Raw genomic sequence first — 19,533 nt, forward strand, 5'->3', positions numbered from 1 at the left:
AGCTCTCATTTTTAACTTATTTTCTCTAACCTTTACCCACAAAATTTGAATATTCAAAATAAAAGTACACAAAGAAGTCACAATTTTTCCACATTAGTTACTTACGTAGTTCCTCTCAAATGCAGCTCAACACTGCATTGAATTAGAGCTTGATAAGCCTACACACAAAACATACAAAGCACATTGTGGCATGATTCTGAATGAGCCAATCTAGCATTTCAACATCTGTTCAACTGTTGGAATTTTAACTATTATGTGACTCTATTAACCAACATTCATCCAACAATTATGCGCGCTCGTTTTGGACACTGCATTGAATTAGAGCTTGATAAACCCACACACAAAACATACAAGGCACATTGTGGCATGATTCTGAATGAGCCAATCTAGCATTTCAATATCTGTTCAACTTTCATCTTGAATTTCTATTATTTAAATAACAGGCAACATTCAACAGTTAATATGTTTTGCTTTACTTACCCAAATCAAACACATCACAAAAAAGCCTTAAATGAGCTAGTGGAGTAGATTGTATTAATTTGAGTGAAAGCTTAAGTCTTTTGGAGAATTTTGGAGAGAGATCGAGGGACACTGTGTTTAGCGTCGTAGGCCCAATGCTAACAATATGTAGCTCGTTGTAAAGGTCCTCATAAAAATAAATAAAACACACAACGCTTATCAGTATTATTAAAAGGGTGATTATAATGTACTTAAGTTTTCCCCAAAATAATTCGAGTACGTACGTTGTTGATATACCCTCTGTGTTCTCGTCACTTATCATTTTAGCATACTGTGTTTTAGCTAACGCACCAAGCAGTTTTCCAACACAGGCAACCTTGAAAAATTACAAAACACATTGTAAAGTAAGTCTAAAAAATGAGAGCCAGACATTTACCCAAGATTAATTAATTAATTCAATTATCGTTCGGGACTCACCGTGCTTTCAGCTCTTCTGCCGCACCTCAAAGACCGCGTAGCTTGCATTCGCTCCTTTTCTCACAGTTTGAATATGCTGCCTTCAAAAGAATCTGTAATTTTGACAACTCCAACTTGAATCTACAAAAATCAAGCAATAAGGTAGAAATAACTTCAAATATACTTTGAATAAAGATCTTTCACAGCATACAGAATTAATAAAATAACATTAATTAATAATGTTGATTTTGTTTATTAAAAAAAAAGTAACTGTGTTGACTGTTGGATGTGGCTGACAATGCTGGACCTGCCTTGTCAAATAGTTCATAGATGACAATCTTAGCTGTCTGGAATATTATAAAATGTTATCTTGTCCCTTAAGGGTTATTAAGTCACAGTTGGGGGTACATGTAAATTCACAAAATATAACGTCCAGCCTTGTTAAATTTAGCATAGATAAATACATGAATTTAATTTTAATTTTAATAAATCAATCAATCCTCTGTACTGCTTCTTGTCCTCACAAGGGTCCCCGGGAGTGCTGGAGCCTATCCCAGCTGTCTTCGGGCAGTCGACAGGGTACACCCTGAACTGGTTGCCAGTCAATCGCAGGGCACACAGAGACAAGCAACCATCCGCTCTCACACTCAGACCTTGGACCAGTGACCAATCAACCTATCATGAATGTTTTTGGAAAGTGGGAGGAAACCGGCGAAAACCCTAGCAGGCACAGGGAGAACCTTGCACTTCTGTACTGTGATGCGGACTTGCTAACCAGTCCGCCACCGTGCCGCTTGTTCTAAAGAGTCCCAGAAAATAAAAACACCCGTCCCTTAGTCAAAAGCGGAAAAAGTCCAACAACAACCCGACCATAATTTGCATTGTTCCATAAGTTAAATCAATGTCAAACCTAATAAAAGCTGACTTCTGGTCCTCAAAAATCCTACACTTATTTTAGTCCTTTCACAATCTCGCAGCATAGGCTCCATGGCCATGTCTCTATCGTTTTGGCATCCATTGAATAGTTCTACTGAGAATAGTCTTCGGGTGGTTACTATTAGCATAGCATGCATTAAATATCAAAAAGGCTACAGAACAAATTTTCAAACCCATGCCCGCTTAGCTCATCTATAACCCATACAGGACCCAGACATGGTTGACCAGCTCTAACCTATGCCCACTTATCCCACACATAACCCAAACAGGACCGATAAATGGTGACCACTTCTAACCCATGCCCACTTAGCCCACACATAACCCAAATAGGACCCAGACATGGTTGACCAGCTCTAACCCATGCCCACTTGGCCCATATACAGCCCATATGAGACCCTCACATGGTTGACCAGTTCTAACCCATGCCCACTTAGCCCACACATAACCCAAATAGGACCTATAAATGGTTTCAGTAGTAGATTCAGTAGTTTTTATCATTACAGCATTTTCCCCTCTGTATAATGGACAGACATTAGGAGTGTTTCCTTACACTTAGATACGTTTATACTGTGTATATTTGCATGCTTTTTATGAATGTCTGCTGCTAATGTTATACATTAACGGCTACATTACGCCGCCGACTCTGTGTGAGCTATATCTTTGCTGCTGTAACACCTCAAATTTCCCCATTGTGGGACTAATAAAGGACATCTTTATCTTTATCTTTACCAGTTCTAACCCATGCCCACTTAGCCCATACACAACCCGTATTGCACCCACAACATTTGCCCAGTTTAAGCCCATGCCCACCAATCCCAGATGGCGCCCACATGGAACCCTGTACCATTGCCCACTTCTAGCCCATTCCCACTTGGTACCCAGGAATCCCGCATTTACCCCATTTGGGGCCCAGTTGGACATGTTGGCTGGGTACAGTACTTTTATTCTTGCAGTATTTTTATCATTGCAGTATTTTCAATCATTCAGTATTTTTTTTTATCATTGCAGCGTTTTTATTTATTTCCCCTCTGAACCATAGACAGGCATTAGGAGTGTTTCCTTACACTTGTATATGTTGTGGGCTGTAAGTGTGTATATACATGGGGATCTGTGTATATACGTATATACTGTGTATATTTGCATGCTTTTTATGAATGCCTGCTGCCAATGTTATACATTAACGGCTACATTACGTCGGTGCCACTGTGTGATGTATATCTTTGCTGCTGTAACACTGCAAATGTCCCCGTTATGGGACAATTAAAAGACATCTTTATCTTTAGAAATTGAAGATTCACTTGCGAGGCCATTTTCAACACGGACCTTTCAAGAGAAGCTATATCGTCCAACACTCGGTCAGTGCTGTCTAAGTGCTTTTCTGTATATTGTTTGTCCACCCGTGGTGTCATAAATTATGGTATTATGAGGGGGATTTATTCAAGTAGGACGAAGTAGGACTTCATTGAAGGCCCAGGTGTGAAATGCATGGCCCTCCACTGGTTCAAATAATATCTAAAACTAAATTACCAGTTACATGTGCAATTTCAATATTCAACAATTATCTCAACAAAAAAGGACAATCTGAATTTTTTTTAAATGCACAATAAAACAGAAAAGCCATTTCCGGGTATTTTACAATTCAGTCTTCATTGGGGAAAAAACATTCAACAATTTGCTTTTCTTATTTAATACATAGTTCAGCACAGCAGGTGGCGGACAAGCACCTTAAAATGTCATTCGCCTACACAAGGAAGAAGAACATGCCCGAGGCGCTCCCGTGTCCTCGTCTTTCGGTCAACCTGAGAATAATGTTCTTGAGGATTAAAGTTTATAAATGTAAGTATGATGTGATTTTTTATTTTATTTTATGTTGTTGAACAGTGTTTTTGTTTATTTTATAATTTCGTCATTAAAATGCTGTGGCGGTTGGAGAGTCAGCTTCGTGTTAGGGCGTGTTAAAGATCCCGATACCCACACTACACCCTCATTGAAGTATATACGAGTAAAATTATTCGAGCGCGCAGCCAAAGTATATTGTCCACAATTATTTGCGGACTTAACCAAAATCCCATTGAACTGGCGATGTTCGGTGGAATTCTTGTGCCCATGCTGAAAAAAATTCTCTTCAAATGTACATATCGAATTATGACATTATGATAAACAGTTGCATGTGTGCAATTTCGGTCACTCTTTTAAAGTCACCTACGTGTTTTGTCCGAGTGCAGCTAGCGTACTTAGCGACCTTGTGTGCATGCGCCGCAGATTGTGAGAGCGCCTCAAATAGTATAAATGAAGCTATAGCTTGTTCCGGTGGGTCCCAAGCCAGGGTTTTTTCCTAACTACCACATTACTTAAGTTTTAATATCACTCTCAACGTCACGTCAAAATTGTTACAAATAAATACATAATGATAACGTGCCGCCAAGCTCGATGACATAGGAGGCGGAAGTTGGTGTCGTCACACGCATTGTCCCAATTTTGCAATATCGGTACGCTTGGAACCTGTGCTCTGCAACACCCCATGTACACGTCAACGAGGAACGTATGGTGTAGAGTGTTTATTGCGATTGGGCCATTCTTTGTCACGGTCTTCTCTCTGACAAATTGGCATATTTAGCAGCCAAAATATAATGAGCCGTTGCTGTGATAGTAGTTGCAGCCCAAGGTTATTTTAGTAAACGAAAATGAACTCAAAACTTGAATAGAAAAAAATAAAATTCGATAATGAAAAAAATACAGTGAACCCTCGGTTATCGCGGTTAATGGGGACCGAGACCACCCGCGAAAACTGAAAATCTGCGAAGTAGCGGCGCACCTTCAAAAATGCTTAAAAAAAAAAGTGCGAAGTAGTGGTGCACCTTCAAAAATGTTTAAAAAAAAAAAATTAATAAATATATATATATATATATATATATATACACGGGTAGAGAGAGAGAGAGTGAAATTCATGCTATAACAAAAAAAAAAAAATTATTATTAAAACTTATTATTTTTTTATTCCCCAGCCATTATTTTTGTATTTATTCAAATACTTCTTTTTGTATTTTTTTAATTGCTTCGACCTTTACCTGCTGGTACGCCGTCCGGTGTGCCCTGTGAAATGAAAGGTGGCATTCTTCATTTATTTTTTTTATTCATTTATTCATTCATAACTGACAGCCTCGCGCTCCGCTCGTGCTCGGGCGGAAGAGGTGCTCCTCTTCGGCTTAATTGTCATGCACGCCGGACCTGCTCCCCCGAAGCGTGTCTCCGTTCGATTGAACTCGGTTTCATTTCGCCCCGCCCGTGCCCGGGGAAGGTGCTCCTATTCGGCTTAACTGTGACACACGCCCGCCCTCCTCCCCCGGAGCTTCCATTCGGTTAAACTTAAGGGCCGCTTGGCACCGCCCGTGCCCGGGGAAGGTGCTTCTCTTCGGCTTAACTGTGACGCGAGCATGCCCTCCTCCTCCGGAGCTTCCATTCGGTTAAACTTAGGGGCCGCTTGACACCGCCCGTGCCCGGGGAAGGTGCTCCTCTTCGGCTTAACTGCCACGCACGCCGGCCGGCCTCCTCCGGAGCTCTCGTACGCTCCCGAACAGAGCGAAATGTCGCCCCGCTAGTGCCCGGGCGGAAGTTGTTCCTCTTCGGCTTAACTGCCACGCACGCTGGCCGGAGCTCTGGTACGGTCCGAACCGCGCGAAACGTCGCCCCAAATCGTGCCCGGGGGAACGTGCTCTTCTTCGTCCACTCTCCTCTTCGCCCACGCTCTTCTTCGGCGCATGCCGGCCGTCTAACAGCTCCAGCGCCCCGTCGTGCCGCTCGGCGAAACTACAATGCCCCCGAATATTTTTTAGACCCGCGAAGCACTGAACCCGCGAAAGGTGAACCGCGAAGTAGCGAGGGTTCACTGTAAAATGAAAATGCTCTTTCAAAAATTAAAACTATCTAAAACTAGTGATGGCAAAATGAAGCCCCATAAAGCAGCCAAGCCCTGCAGGGAAATACTTCACACACGAATGGGCTTCGAGATGCTTCATTTTTCTTGACTACGCCATCCCGTGGACAGAAAAATGTATAACATGCTTGGTGCATGCAATAAAATGGTGAGCTGTAAATCATGCTCTGCTTACCAAACAATATGTATTTGAAGAGTGATTTTAATTGTTCTGTTTTACTTTGTCTTCTCACTTCTCCAATATTCAGACAGCTCCGCCAAGACCAACGTTTCACCCCCACACTGATATAAAATGGACCCAACCGTTTGGGTCTCTTTCCAAATTTGGTACCAAAGCCTCCCCCACAGTGCGGCAGCTATCTTGAATTGGCCCGTTCCCAGAGAGTTTTACTTCATTCAGTGTCATTCAGTATTATTCAAAATCTTTCAGTGTCATTCCAAATCATTCAATGTCATTCACGATCTTTCCACATGCTTCCACCTTCCATCGTTCAGTGTCATTCCACATTCTCTTTGATATATAACATAACATAATGTAACCCAGTAGAGAAAACACCATTTTATTTTGAAAAAACATTTATTGTGTTAAGAGGAAGTGTATATCTCTCGTCTACTTGATTTCCTGTTTGGAGTGTCATTCATCTGATTATGACTTTCTGATTCGTCAAAGTCAAGTTGTCCCGCCTTCTCGAGATGCTATCTCGAGATTAGCTGTGTATATCGTTCTTTTACGCCTGGACACCCTACTGAAAGGTTGCGTGACGATATCTAATGCTAATGTGCCGTTCGGTGAGTGAAATACTTATTGAAGTTGATATAAATGTGACCAATAATAAAATGTTAATTGGGAAATGTTTTATCTCAAGTGTGGATACCAGTGAGAACTGAGGGTCTGTGACAATTCGACCGTGTTCGTACTTGAACGTCGTATTGGTGAGTCGCCATGCACTTGCTATGGACTGTCGTAAAAACGTTTATGTGAGGCTAACGCTAAGCTAACGTTAAGCTAATGCTAATCGCGAGTGGAAATGTACTGCTTGTTTACAGTGAAAGAGTTGATTTTACTTGTTTTAAGGTCTTTCTAAAGCAAGGTTTATGTTGACAAACAAATGTATAACTGCTCATTTTGATGTAATATGTGTTAAAAGTGAAATGTTGAATTGACTCAGTTATGTTTGTTATACAATTATTTCTTTATTGAAGTGATTGATATGTAAACCATAAAACATGGTTATTGAGAAATTGGACATATTGAGAAATGTGTTTATTGTTAGCTCATGAGTTCATTTCATGTGTTACAATGACAATTTGGAAAACATGCATGTAAATTAATAACTGTTATAAATGTGATATTTAGATGCAGTATTTATGATAATTGAAAACTATAGAGCTATAGCGACTGATGATACTGGAAACTGATAATAGACTTATTAGCTGCATACAATAATTTCATTATTGTTATGCAGGCTGGGTTTTTTGTCTTGGCATTAAACCAAGATCCGAAACTGAATGGATTCTCCTTTGATGGAGATGGCGAGCCTGAGCCCAGAACCACATCTGCGATAAAGGAACCACAGTCTTCACCAACTTCTTTGTGAACATCACGTGGTAACACACCTAATTACCACCACGACAAGACTTTTTTCCCCAAGACTACCGGAAAGAACATTGACTGACTTAAACAAAATATTACTGAGCTCAGTAGGACTTTGGGATTATTATTTCTAATTTTTGGGATTTGTGATTTATTTTATGTATATGATGCCGGCTGTGAATTTGTAAATAATTGTTTTGTTTTCCATGTTAATACAGTTATTGTTGTTGCTCATTTCTGCCTCCAGCTATTTCATTCACACACCTATCAATTATCACTATTGTAGCCTTTGAGAATCTAGAGTCTGGTCCAATTTATTAAATATCAAACTAACACTATCTTTAAGTAATCGGGGGTTACATAACAACCGGTTCCGGCGCCGCGCGAGTGGCTGCCTGTTTACAGCAGCGTGGCTCACTATTGAGCCTTTTCTCTATATCTTTGCTGCTGTAACACCTCAAATTTCCCCATTGTGGGACTAATAAAGGACATCTTATCTTATCTTATCTTAATAACATAATCCTGGGTCAGCAGACACCTAATTAATGTGTTAATACATGATACATTTTTATATAAGCAACACTTATGATTGTAACGTATTTTTAATTCTTTCTAGGCGGGAACTGTCCGAACAAAAAATTCATGCAATTTGTAATTAGACACTTTGTCATACAAAAAGTCACTCAGGGCAAGAGAAAAAAAATTGTCACTTGCCCAAGTTGGGCAAGTAATTTGGCCACTCGGGCAAGGCAAATTTTAGTGGCACTTGCCCTATGGGGAAGCAGTTTTTAAAGTTAACTTCGAACCCTGTGATGGTGTCTTGTGACCAGTCTTTATCAGCTGATGTTCCATGAAGGCGTGCCTTACCTGTCACAAGAATGAAGGCAAGTCACGCCCCCCGCTGTCCGTTCACTCCGCCAAGATGCTGCTCCAGGTGGTAGAGAGGATGAAGTCTCCCTTGTCTCTGTTCATGGTTTTTATGCCTCGCTTGCAGATCTCAATTGCTTCTTTGATCCAGCGCTGTAGTTTGTTCTCTCCGGTGCGGATGACCCTGCCCTTCTCCCAGTCCATGATGTGCTTTTCCCTTTTGCAGTGGTCAGTGATTGCTGATTTGTAATGTTCATGTTGTGCTTGTTCTTTTACTGCTCTGATTTTTTAATTTTTTTGACAGGTAAGTCACACCCTCATGGAACATCAGCTGATAAAGACGGGTCTCAAGACACCATCATGCGACACTCTGAAGAAGGCGAAAGACTCGCCGAAACATGTCAGGTAAAAAATTAACCTAAAACATAATTGTCTGCTTTTAATGAATCAGTCAAATATCAATAATAAGAAGACAAAATGAACCTAATACAAATAAATGAATGCTTAATAACTCCCCTGCACATGCTCCTAAAAATCCAAACCTTCACCTGTAAATAAAACGTCCCGACCTGAAGACATCTTAATGTTATTATTTTGTTATACACACAGTGCCGCCAAGTGGAATCAAAAATTTGTTTTTATTTTAATTTTCACGTACTGCACGGTGCCCTTTTGACGAATCCGACTGAAAATTAGTCAGAAAAGACTCACTTACTCTCTGCCGAATTTTGTGACGTTTTGGCAAAAGGCGTGGCTATTACGGTGCTGAAAAGTCCGATTGTACTCTGTGGCAACAAAAGCTCCGGCAACATTACTCAGATGATACTATCTTCTCGAAGTTGTACACATTTGAGGATACTTCAGCCCTGAAGACATCCACCAACTTATTTTTCATCATAGTAGTAGCGCCACCAACTGGTAAAAGCTAATACAAGTTATTTTTTTGGATGTTTTTCTCCGTGCAACTCAACAAGGTCGCCCTCATATATGCTCGGATGACTGTTTCGGCCATGAGGATGTCACAATACGAAATTCATCCTTTTTCGTGAAAAGTTGTGGGAGTGGCATTGCACTGTTCGGCAATAAAACAACGCTGATTATGAGGTTCTAAATATGAACGACAACTCGTGAAACTTTACACACACATCAGGCAGCGCAAATTTATCAATATTTTATACGTTAGTTGTGCAGCTTTTTTGAAATGGCTCGCCATGGCCCTCGAGAAATGTTAAAAAAAACAGCCCTGGTTGAGTGTTTCACCTCGCTTTTTGTAAATTTTATGGAGTACAGTGAACCCTCGGTTATCGCGGTTAATGGGGAACGAGACCACCCGCGAAAACTGAAAATCCGCGAAGTAGCGGCGCACCTTCAAAAATGCTTAAAAAAAAATACAATATATATAATAAATATATATATATATATATATATATATATATATATATATATATATATATATATACGGGGAGAGAGAGAGAGAGTGAAATTCATGTTATAACAAAAAAACCAAATTATTATTAAAACGTATTATTTTTTTATTCCCCAGCCATTCTTTTTGTATTTATTTAATTACTCAGACTTTTACCTGCTGGTACGCCGTCTGGTGTGCCCTGTGAAATGAAAGGTGCCATTCTTTATTTATTCATTTATTCATTCATAACTGACAGCTTCGCGCTCCGCTCGTGCCCGGGCGGAAGAGGTGCTCCAATTCGGCTTAACTGTGACACACGCCCACCCTCCTCCCCCGGAGCTTCCATTCGGTTAAACTTAGGGGCCGCTTGGCACCGCCCGTGCCCGGGGAAGGTGCTCCTCTTCGGCTTACTGTGACGCGAGCATGCCCTCCTCCTCCGGAGCTTCCATTCGGTTAAACTTAGGGGCCGCTTGGAACCGCCCGTGGCCGGGGAAGGTGCTCCTCTTCGGCTTACTGTGACGCGAGCATGCCCTCCTCCTCCGGAGCTTCCATTCGGTTAAACTTAGGGGCCGCTTGGAACCGCCCGTGCCCGGGGAAGGTGCTCCTCTTCGGCTTACTGTGACGCGAGCATGCCCTCCTCCTCCGGAGCTTCCATTCGGTTAAACTTAGGGGCCGCTTGGCACCGCCCGTGCCCGGGGAAGGTGCTCCTCTACGGCTTAACTGCCACGCACGCCGGCCGGAGCTCTGGTACTGTCCGAACCGCGCGAAACGTCGCCACCGATCGTGTCCGGGGGAACGTGCTCTTCTTCGTCCACTCTCCTCTTCCCCCACGCTCTTCTTTGGCGCACGCCGGCCGTCTAACCGCTCCAGCGCCCCGTCGTGCCGCTCGGCGAAACTACAATGCCCCCGAATATTTTTTAGACCCGCGAAGCACTGAACCCGCGAAAGGTGAACCGCCAAGTAGCGAGGGTTCACTGTATGTATAAGACCAAGACCTACAAAAAAGTCTCTTGGAGCAATGAGCCAGGTTTTACAGGAAGTCGGCCATTTTGAATGTACTTAAAAGGGGGCGGGTCACCACAATGGACTTTGTGTAGAAATTATTATTGGGGCCCGAGCAGCGACCGCGGCGAGGTCCCTATTTTTTTTGTAGAAATTATTATTAGGGCCCGAGCAGCGACCGCTACGAGGTCCCCATTGTTTTTGTGGAAATTATTATTATTATTATTATTAGGGCCCGAGCAGTGACCGCTGCGAGGTCCCTATTGTTTTTCTAGAAATTGTTATTAGGGCCCGAGCTGCGACGGCTGCGAGGTCCCTATTGTTTTTGTAGAAAATATTATTACTTTTATTATTAATAATATTATTATTATTATTATTAGGGCCTGAGCAGCGACCGCTGCGAAGTCCCTATTGTTTTTGTAGAAATTATTATTATTATTATTTTTCCGATTGTTCGATCGCATTTTTGACCCCGAAACATGCACAAAAATTCACCAAACTTGGCAGTCTCATCGGGCATGGCGAAAAATTTGATATTTTAACGTCTAATAAGAACAGGAAGTGAGTTATTAATTTTTGAAAGTCCGACTTTTGCCCTTTTTTGCATGTTTACAGGGGTCATTCTTTTGCACCCTGATCCTAAAGGCTTCATCTGATTGCCTTAAAATTCTGTCTGTAGCATCTTAAGACCTGGGACAAACACTGGGGCTAAAATTTTTTGTTTCCGAAATACTATATTAACGGGGGCGGGGCTTCGAAGTTTTCACTTAAGATTTCCTTCGCCGCAATGGACAAAATGCTTAATAACTCTCCTGCACATGCTGCTAAAAATCCAAAACTTCACATGTACATAAAGAGTCGGTACCTGAAGACATCTATATGTTTATATTCAGTTATACACCTTGCGCCAATCAATATAATTTTATACATTTTGACGTACTGCACGGTGCCCTTTTAACGAATCCGATTGAAAATTGGCTAGAAAAGACTCAAGACATTGATCTTACTCTATCCCTATTTTTGTGACTTTCCTTCGAAGGGCGTGGCTATTACGGTGCCGCAGAGTCTGATTAATCTCCGTGGCAACAAAAGTTCCTGCAAAATGATTCAGATGATCCATCTTCTCGAAATTGTTCACATTTGAGGATATTCAGGCCCTGAAGACGGCTGCCAACTTATTTTTGATCGCAGTGGTAGCGCCACCAACTGGTTAAAACAAATACAAATTATTTTCGTTGATGTTTTTCTCCGGGCAGTTTAACAAAATCTACCTTATATTTGTTCGGATGAGTGTTTAGGCCTTGAGGATGTCACAATATGAAAGTCTTTCGCCTTCTTCAGAGTGTCACATGATGGTGTCTTGTGACCCGTCTTTATCAGCTGATGTTCCATGAGGGCGTGACTTACCTGTCACAAGAATGAAGGCAAGTCACGCCCCCCGCTGTCCGTTCACTCCGCCAAGATGCTGCTCCAGGTGGTAGAGAGGATGAAGGCTCCCTTGTCTCTGTTCATGGTTTTTATGCCTCGCTTGCAGATCTCAATGGCCTCTCTGATCCAGCGCTGTTGTTTGTTCTCTTCGTTGCGGATGACCCTGCCCTTCTCCCGGTCCATGATGTGGTTTTCCCTTTTGCAGTGGTCAGTGATTGCTGATTTGTAATATTCATGTTGTGCTTGTTCTTTTACTGCTCTGATTTTTCATTTTTTTGACAGGTAAGTCACACCCTCATGGAACATCAGCTGATAAAGACGGGTCTCAAGACACCATCATGTGACACTCTGAAGAAGGCGAAAGACTCGCCGAAACATGTCAGGTAAAAAATTAACCTAAAACATAATTGTCTGCTTTTAATGAATCTGTCAAATATCAATAATAAGAAGACAAAATGAACCTAATACAAATAAATGAATGCTTAATAACTCCCCTGCACATGCTCCTAAAAATCCAAACCTTCACCTGTAAATAAAACGTCCCGACCTGAAGACATCTTAATGTTATTATTTTGTTATACACACAGCGCCGCCAAGTGGAATCAAAAATGTGTTTTTATTTTAATTTTCACATACTGCACGGTGCCCTTTTGACGAATCCGACTGAAAATTTGTCAGAAAAGACTCAAGACAATGATCTTACTCTCTGCCGAATTTTGTGACGTTTTGGCAAAAGGCGTGGCTATTACGGTGCTGAAAAGTCCGATTGTACTTTGTGGCAACAAAAGCTCCGGCAACATGACTCAGATGATCCTATCTTCTCGAAGTTGTACACATTTGAGGATACTTCAGCCCTGAAGACATCTACCAACTTATTTTTCATCGTAGTAGTAGCGCCACCAACTGGTAAAAGCTAATACAAGTTATTTTCTTGGATGTTTTTCTCCGTGCAACTCAACAAGGTCGCCCTCATATATGCTCGGATGACTGTTTCGGCCATGAGGATGTCACAATACGAAATTCATTCTTTTTCGTGAAAAGTTGTGGGAGTGGCATTGCACTGTTCGGCAATAAAACAACGCTGATTATGAGGTTCTAAATATGAACGACAACTCGTGAAACTTTACACACACATCAGGCAGAGCAAATTTATCAATATTTTATACGTTAGTTGTGCAGCTTTTTTGAAATGGCTCGCCATGGCCCTCGAGAAATGTTCAAAAAAGCAGCCCTGGTTGAGTGTTTCACCTCGCTTTTTGTAAATTTTATGGAGTACAGTGAACCCTCGGTTATCGCGGTTAATGTTAAAATGGTCGAATGGTCAATGACAAGAATTGCAGTGCAAGCACGTATTATCGGCGCGGGTTCGATCCCCACCTGATGTGCCTCGCATGATTTCTTTGGCTGCCAGGATGGCCGAGTGGTCTAAGGCGCCGCGTTCAGGACCCAGTCTCCCCAGGAGGCCTGGGTTCGAATCTCGAATTTCCCCATTGTGGGACTAATAAAGGGAATATTAGTATTATTATGGCTGCCAGGATGGCCGAGTGGTCTAAGGCGCCGCGTTCAGGACCCAGTCTCCCCACGAGGCCTGGGTTCGAATCTCAAATTTCCCCATTGTGGGACTAATAAAGGGAATATTATATTATTATTATTATATTATAATGGGGACCGAGACCACCCGCAAAAACTGAAAATCCGCGAAGTAGCGGCGCACCTTCAAAAATGCTTAAAAAAAAATACAATATATATAATAAATATATAAATATATTTATATATATATATATATATATATATATATATATATATATATATATATATATATATATATATATATATATATATATATACGAGGAGAGAGAGAGAGAGTGAAATTCATGTTATAACAAAAAAAACAAATTATTATTAAAACGTATTATTTTTTTATTCCCCAGCCATTCTTTTTGTATTTATTTAATTACTCCGACTTTTACCTGCTGGTACGCCGTCCGGTGTGCCCTGTGAAATGAAAGGTGGCATTCTTTATTTATTTATTTATTTATTCATTTATTCATTCATAACTGACAGCTTCGCGCTCCGTTCGTGCCCGGGCGGAAGAGGTGTTCCAATTCGGCTTAACTGTGACACACGCCCGCCCTCCTCCCCCGGAGCTTCCATTCGGTTAAACTTAGGGGCCGCTTGGCACCGCCCGTGCCCGGGGAAGGTGCTCCTCTTCGGCTTACTGTGACACGAGCATGCCCGCCTCCTCCGGAGCTTCCATTCGATTAAACTTAGGGGCCGCTTGGAACCGCCCGTGCCCGGCGAAGGTGCTACTCTTCGGCTTACTGTGACGCGAGCATGCCCTCCTCCTCCGGAGCTTCCATTTGGTTAAACTTAGGGGCCGCTTGGAACCGCCCGTGCCTGGGGAAGGTGCTCCTCTTCGGCTTACTGTGACGCGAGCATGCCCTCCTCCTCCGGAGCTTCCATTTGGTTAAACTTTGGGGCCGCTTGGCACCGCCCGTGCCCGGGGAAGGTGCTCCTCTACGGCTTAACTGCCACGCACGCCGGCCGGAGCTCTGGTACGGTCCGAACCGCGCGAAACGTCGCCACCGATCGTGTCCGGGGGAACGTGCTCTTCTTCGTCCACTCTCCTCTTCGCCCACGCTCTTCTTCGGCGCACGCCGGCCGTCTAACCGCTCCAGCGCCCGTCGTGCCGCTCGGCGAAACTACAATGCCCCCGAATATTTTTATACCCGCGAAGCACTGAACCCGCGAAAGGTGAACTGCGAAGTAGCGAGGGTTCACTGTATGTATAAGACCAAGACCTACAAAAAAGTCTCTTGGAGCAATGAGCTAGGTTTTACAGGAAGTCGGCCATTTTGAATTTACTTAAAAGGGGCGGGTCACCACAATGGACTTTGTGTAGAAATTATTATTGGGGCCCGAGCAGCGACCGCGGCGAGGTCCCTATTGTTTATGGAGAAATTATTATTAGGGCCCGAGCAGCGACCGCTACGAGGTCCCCATTGTTTTTGTGGAAATTATTATTATTATTATTATTAGGGCCCGAGCAGTGACCGCTGCGAGGTCCCTATTGTTTTTCTAGAAATTGTTATTAGGGCCCGAGCTGCGACGGCTGCGAGGTCCCTATTGTTTTTGTAGAAAATATTATTACTTTTATTATTATTATTATTATTATTATTATTAGGGCCTGAGCAGCGACCGCTGCGAAGTCCCTGTTGTTTTTGTAGAAATTATTATTATTATTATTTTTCCGATTGTTCGATCGCATTTTTGACCCCGAAACATGCACAAAAACTCACCAAACTTGGCAGTCTCATCGGGCATGGCGAGAAATTTGATATTTTAACGTCTAATATGAACAGGAAGTGAGTTATGAATTTTTGAAAGTCCGACTTTTGCCCTTTTTTGCATGTTTACAGGGGTCATTCTTTTGCACCCTGATCCTAAAGGCTTCATCTGATTGCCTTAAAATTCTGTCTGTAGCATCTTAAGACCTGGGACAAACACTGGGGCTAAAATCTTTTGTTTCCGAAATACTATATGACGGGGGCGGGGCTTCAAAGTTTTCACTTAAGATTTCCTTCGCCGCAATGGACAAAATGCTTAATAACTCTCCTGCACATGCTGCTAAAAATCCAAAACTTCACATGTACATAAAGAGTCGGTACCTGAAGACATCTATATGTTTATATTCAGTTATACACCTTGCGCCAATCAATATCATTTTTTACATTTTGACGAACTGCACGGTGCCCTTTTAACGAATCCGATTGAAAATTGGCTAGAAAAGACTCAAGACATTGATCTTACTCTATCCCTATTTTTGTGACTTTCCTTCGAAGGGCGTGGCTATTACGGTGCCGCAGAGTCTGATTATTCTCCGTGGCAACAAAAGTTCCTGCAAAATGATTCAGATGATCCATCTTCTCGAAATTTTTCACATTTGAGGATATTCAGGCCCTGAAGACGGCTGCCAACTTATTTTTGATCGCAGTGGTAGCGCCACCAACTGGTTAAAACAAATACAAATTATTTTCGTTGATGTTTTTCTCCGGGCAGGTTAACAAAATCTACCTTATATTTGCTCGGATGAGTGTTTCAGCCTTGAGGATGTCACAATACGAAAGTCTTTCGCCTTCTTCAGAGTGTCACATGATGGTGTCTTGTGGCCCGTCTTTATCAGCTGATGTTCCATGAGGGCGTGACTTACCTGTCACAAGAATGAAGGCAAGTCACGCCCCCCGCTGTCCGTTAACTCCGCCAAGATGCTGGTCCAGGTGGTAGAGAGGATGAAGGCTCCCTTGTCTCTGTTCATGGTTTTTATGCCTCGCTTGCAGATCTCAATGGCCTCTCTGATCCAGCGCTGTTGTTTGTTCTCTTCTGTGCGGATGACCCTGCCCTTCTCCCGGTCCATGATGTGGTTTTCTCTTTTGCAGTGGTCAGTGATTGCTGATTTGTAATGTTCATGTTGTGCTTGTTCTTTTACTGCTCTGATTTTTCATTTTTTTGACAGGTAAGTCACACCCTCATGGAACATCAGCTGATAAAGACGGGTCTCAAGACACCATCATGCGACACTCTGAAGAAGGCGAAAGACTCGCCGAAACATGTCAGGTAAAAAATTTACCGAAAACACAATTGTCTGCTTTTAATGAATCTGTCAAATATCAATCATAAGAAGACAAAATGAACCTAATACAAATAAATGAATGCTTAATAACTCCCCTGCACATGCTCCTAAAAATCCAAACCTTCACCTGTAAATAAAATGTCCCGACCTGAAGACATCTTAATGTTATTATTTTGTTATACACACAGCGCCGCCAAGTGGAATCAAAAATTTGTTTTTATTTTAATTTTCACGTACTGCACCGTGCCCTTTTGACGAATCCGACTGAAAATTAGTCAGAAAAGACTCAAGACAATGATCTTACTCTCTGCCGAGTTTTGTGACGTTTTGGCAAAAGGCGTGGCTATTACGGTGCTGAAAAGTCCGATTGTACTTTGTGGCAACAAAAGCTCCGCCAACATGACTCAGATGATCCTATCTTCTCGAAGTTGTACACATTTGAGGATACTTCAGCCCTGAAGACATCTACCAACTTATTTTTCATCGTAGTAGTAGCGCCACCAACTGGTAAAAGCTAATACAAGTTATTTTCTTGGATGTTTTTCTCCGTGCAACTCAACAAGGTCGCCCTCATATATGCTCGGAGGACTGTTTCGGCCATGAGGATGTCACAATACGAAATTCATCCTTTTTCGTGAAAAGTTGTGGGAGTGGCATTGCACTGTTTGGCAATAAAACAACGCTGATTATGAGGTTCTAAATATGAACGACAACTCGTGAAACTTGACACACACATCAGGCAGAGCAAATTTATCAATATTTTATACGTTAGTTGTGCAGCTTTTTTGAAATGGCTCGCCATGGCCCTCGAGAAATATTCAAAAAAGCAGCCCTGGTTGAGTGTTTCACCTCGCTTTTTGTAAATTTTATGGAGTACAGTGAACCCTCGGTTATCGCGGTTAATGGGGACCGAGACCACCCGCGGAAACTGAAAATCCGCGAAGTAGCGGCGCACCTTCAAAAATGCTTAAAAGAAAATACAATATATATAATAAATATATATATATATATATATATATATATATATATATATATATATATATATATATATATACGGGGAGAGAGAGAGAGAGAGAGAGAGAGAGTGAAATTCATGTTATAACAAAAAAAACAAATTATTATTAAAACGTATTATTTTTTTATTCCCCAGCCATTCTTTTTGTATTTATTTAATTACTCCGACTTTTACCTGCTGGTACGCCGTCCGGTGTTCCCTGTGAAATGAAAGGTGGCATTCTTTAATTATTTATTTATTTATTCATTTATTCATTCATAACTGACAGCTTCGCGCTCCGTTCGTGCCCGGGCGGAAGAGGTGTTCCAATTCGGCTTAACTGTGACACACGCCCGCCCTCCTCCCCCGGAGCTTCCATTCGGTTAAACTTAGGGGCCGCTTGGCACCGCCCGTGCCCGGGAAAGGTGCTCCTCTTCGGCTTACTGTGACGCGAGCATGCCCGCCTCCTCCGGAGCTTCCATTCGGTTAAACTTAGGAGCCGCTTGGAACCGCCCGTGCCCGGCAAAGGTGCTCCTCTTCGGCTTACTGTGACGCGAGCATGCCCTCCTCCTCCGGAGCTTCCATTCGGTTAAACTTAGGGGCCGCTTGGCACCGCCCGTGCCCGGGGACGGTGCTCCTCTACGGCTTAACTGCCACGCACGCCGGCCGGAGCCCTGGTACGGTCCGAACCGCGCGAAACGTCGCCACCGATCGTGTCCGGGGGAACGTGCTCTTCTTCGTCCACTCTCCTCTTCGCCCACGCTCTTCTTCGGCGCATGCCGGCCGTCTAACCGCTCCAGCGCCCCGTCGTGCCGCTCGGCGAAACTACAATGCCCCCGAATATTTTTTATACCCGCGAAGCACTGAACCCGCGAAAGGTGAACCGCGAAGTAGCGAGGGTTCACTGTATGTATAAGACCAAGACCTGCAAAAAAGTCTCTTGGAGCAATGAGCTAGGATTTACAGGAAGTCGGCCATTTTGAATTTACTTAAAAGGGGCGGGTCACCACAATGGACTTTGTGTAGAAATTATTATTGGGGCCCGAGCAGCGACCGCGGCGAGGTTCCTATTGTTTATGTAGAAATTATTATTAGGGCCCGAGCAGCGACCGCTACGAGGTCCCCATTGTTTTTGTGGAAATTATTATTATTATTATTATTAGGGCCCGAGCAGTGACCGCTGCGAGGTCCCTATTGTTTTTCTAGAAATTGTTATTAGGGCCCGAGCTGCGACGGCTGCGAGGTCCCTATTGTTTTTGTAGAAAATATTATTACTTTTATTATTATTATTATTATTATTATTATTATTAGGGCCCGAGCAGCGACCGCTACGAGGTCCCCATTGTTTTTGTAGAAATTATTAATATTTTTATTATTATTATTATTAGGGCCCGAGCAGTGACCGCTGCGAGGTCCCTATTGTTTTTCTAGAAATTGTTATTAGGGCCCAAGCTGCGACGGCTGCGAGGTCCCTATTGTTTTTGTAGAAAATATTATTACTTTTATTATTATTATTATTATTATTAGGGCCTGAGCAGCGACCGCTGCGAAGTCCCTATTGTTTTTGTAGAAATTATTATTATTATTATTTTTCCGATTGTTCGATTGCATTTTTGACCCCCGAAACATGCACAAAAATTCACCAAACTTGGCAGTCTCATCGGGCATGGCGAAAAATTTTATATTTTAACGTCTAATATGAACAGGAAGTGAGTTATGAATTTTTGAAAGTCCGACTTTTGCCCTTTTTTGCATGTTTACAGGGGTCATTCTTTTGCACCCTGATCCTAAAGGCTTCATCTGATTGCCTTAAAATTCTGTCTGT

General features: G+C 42.5%; 2 long non-coding RNA genes across 2 annotated transcripts in view; both read left to right on the forward strand.

Annotated features, from left to right (window-relative positions):
- LOC148315605 (uncharacterized) overlaps window positions 1-19,533 on the forward strand; it is a 457,922-nt gene that overhangs the window by 426,243 nt on the left and 12,146 nt on the right. The gene's annotated exons all lie outside the window — the stretch shown is intronic.
- LOC148315606 (uncharacterized) lies at window positions 6,340-7,613 on the forward strand. Its single transcript, XR_015840762.1, has 2 exons — window positions 6,340-6,574; window positions 6,652-7,613. It is a non-coding gene; the product is annotated as an uncharacterized LOC148315606 (long non-coding RNA).

Source organism: Idiotropiscis lumnitzeri, unplaced genomic scaffold, assembly GCF_059441095.1.
Source record: "Idiotropiscis lumnitzeri isolate Australia: NSW breed Sydney's pygmy pipehorse unplaced genomic scaffold, RoL_Ilum_1.0 HiC_scaffold_81, whole genome shotgun sequence".
NCBI classification, from domain to species: Eukaryota; Metazoa; Chordata; class Actinopteri; order Syngnathiformes; family Syngnathidae; genus Idiotropiscis; species Idiotropiscis lumnitzeri.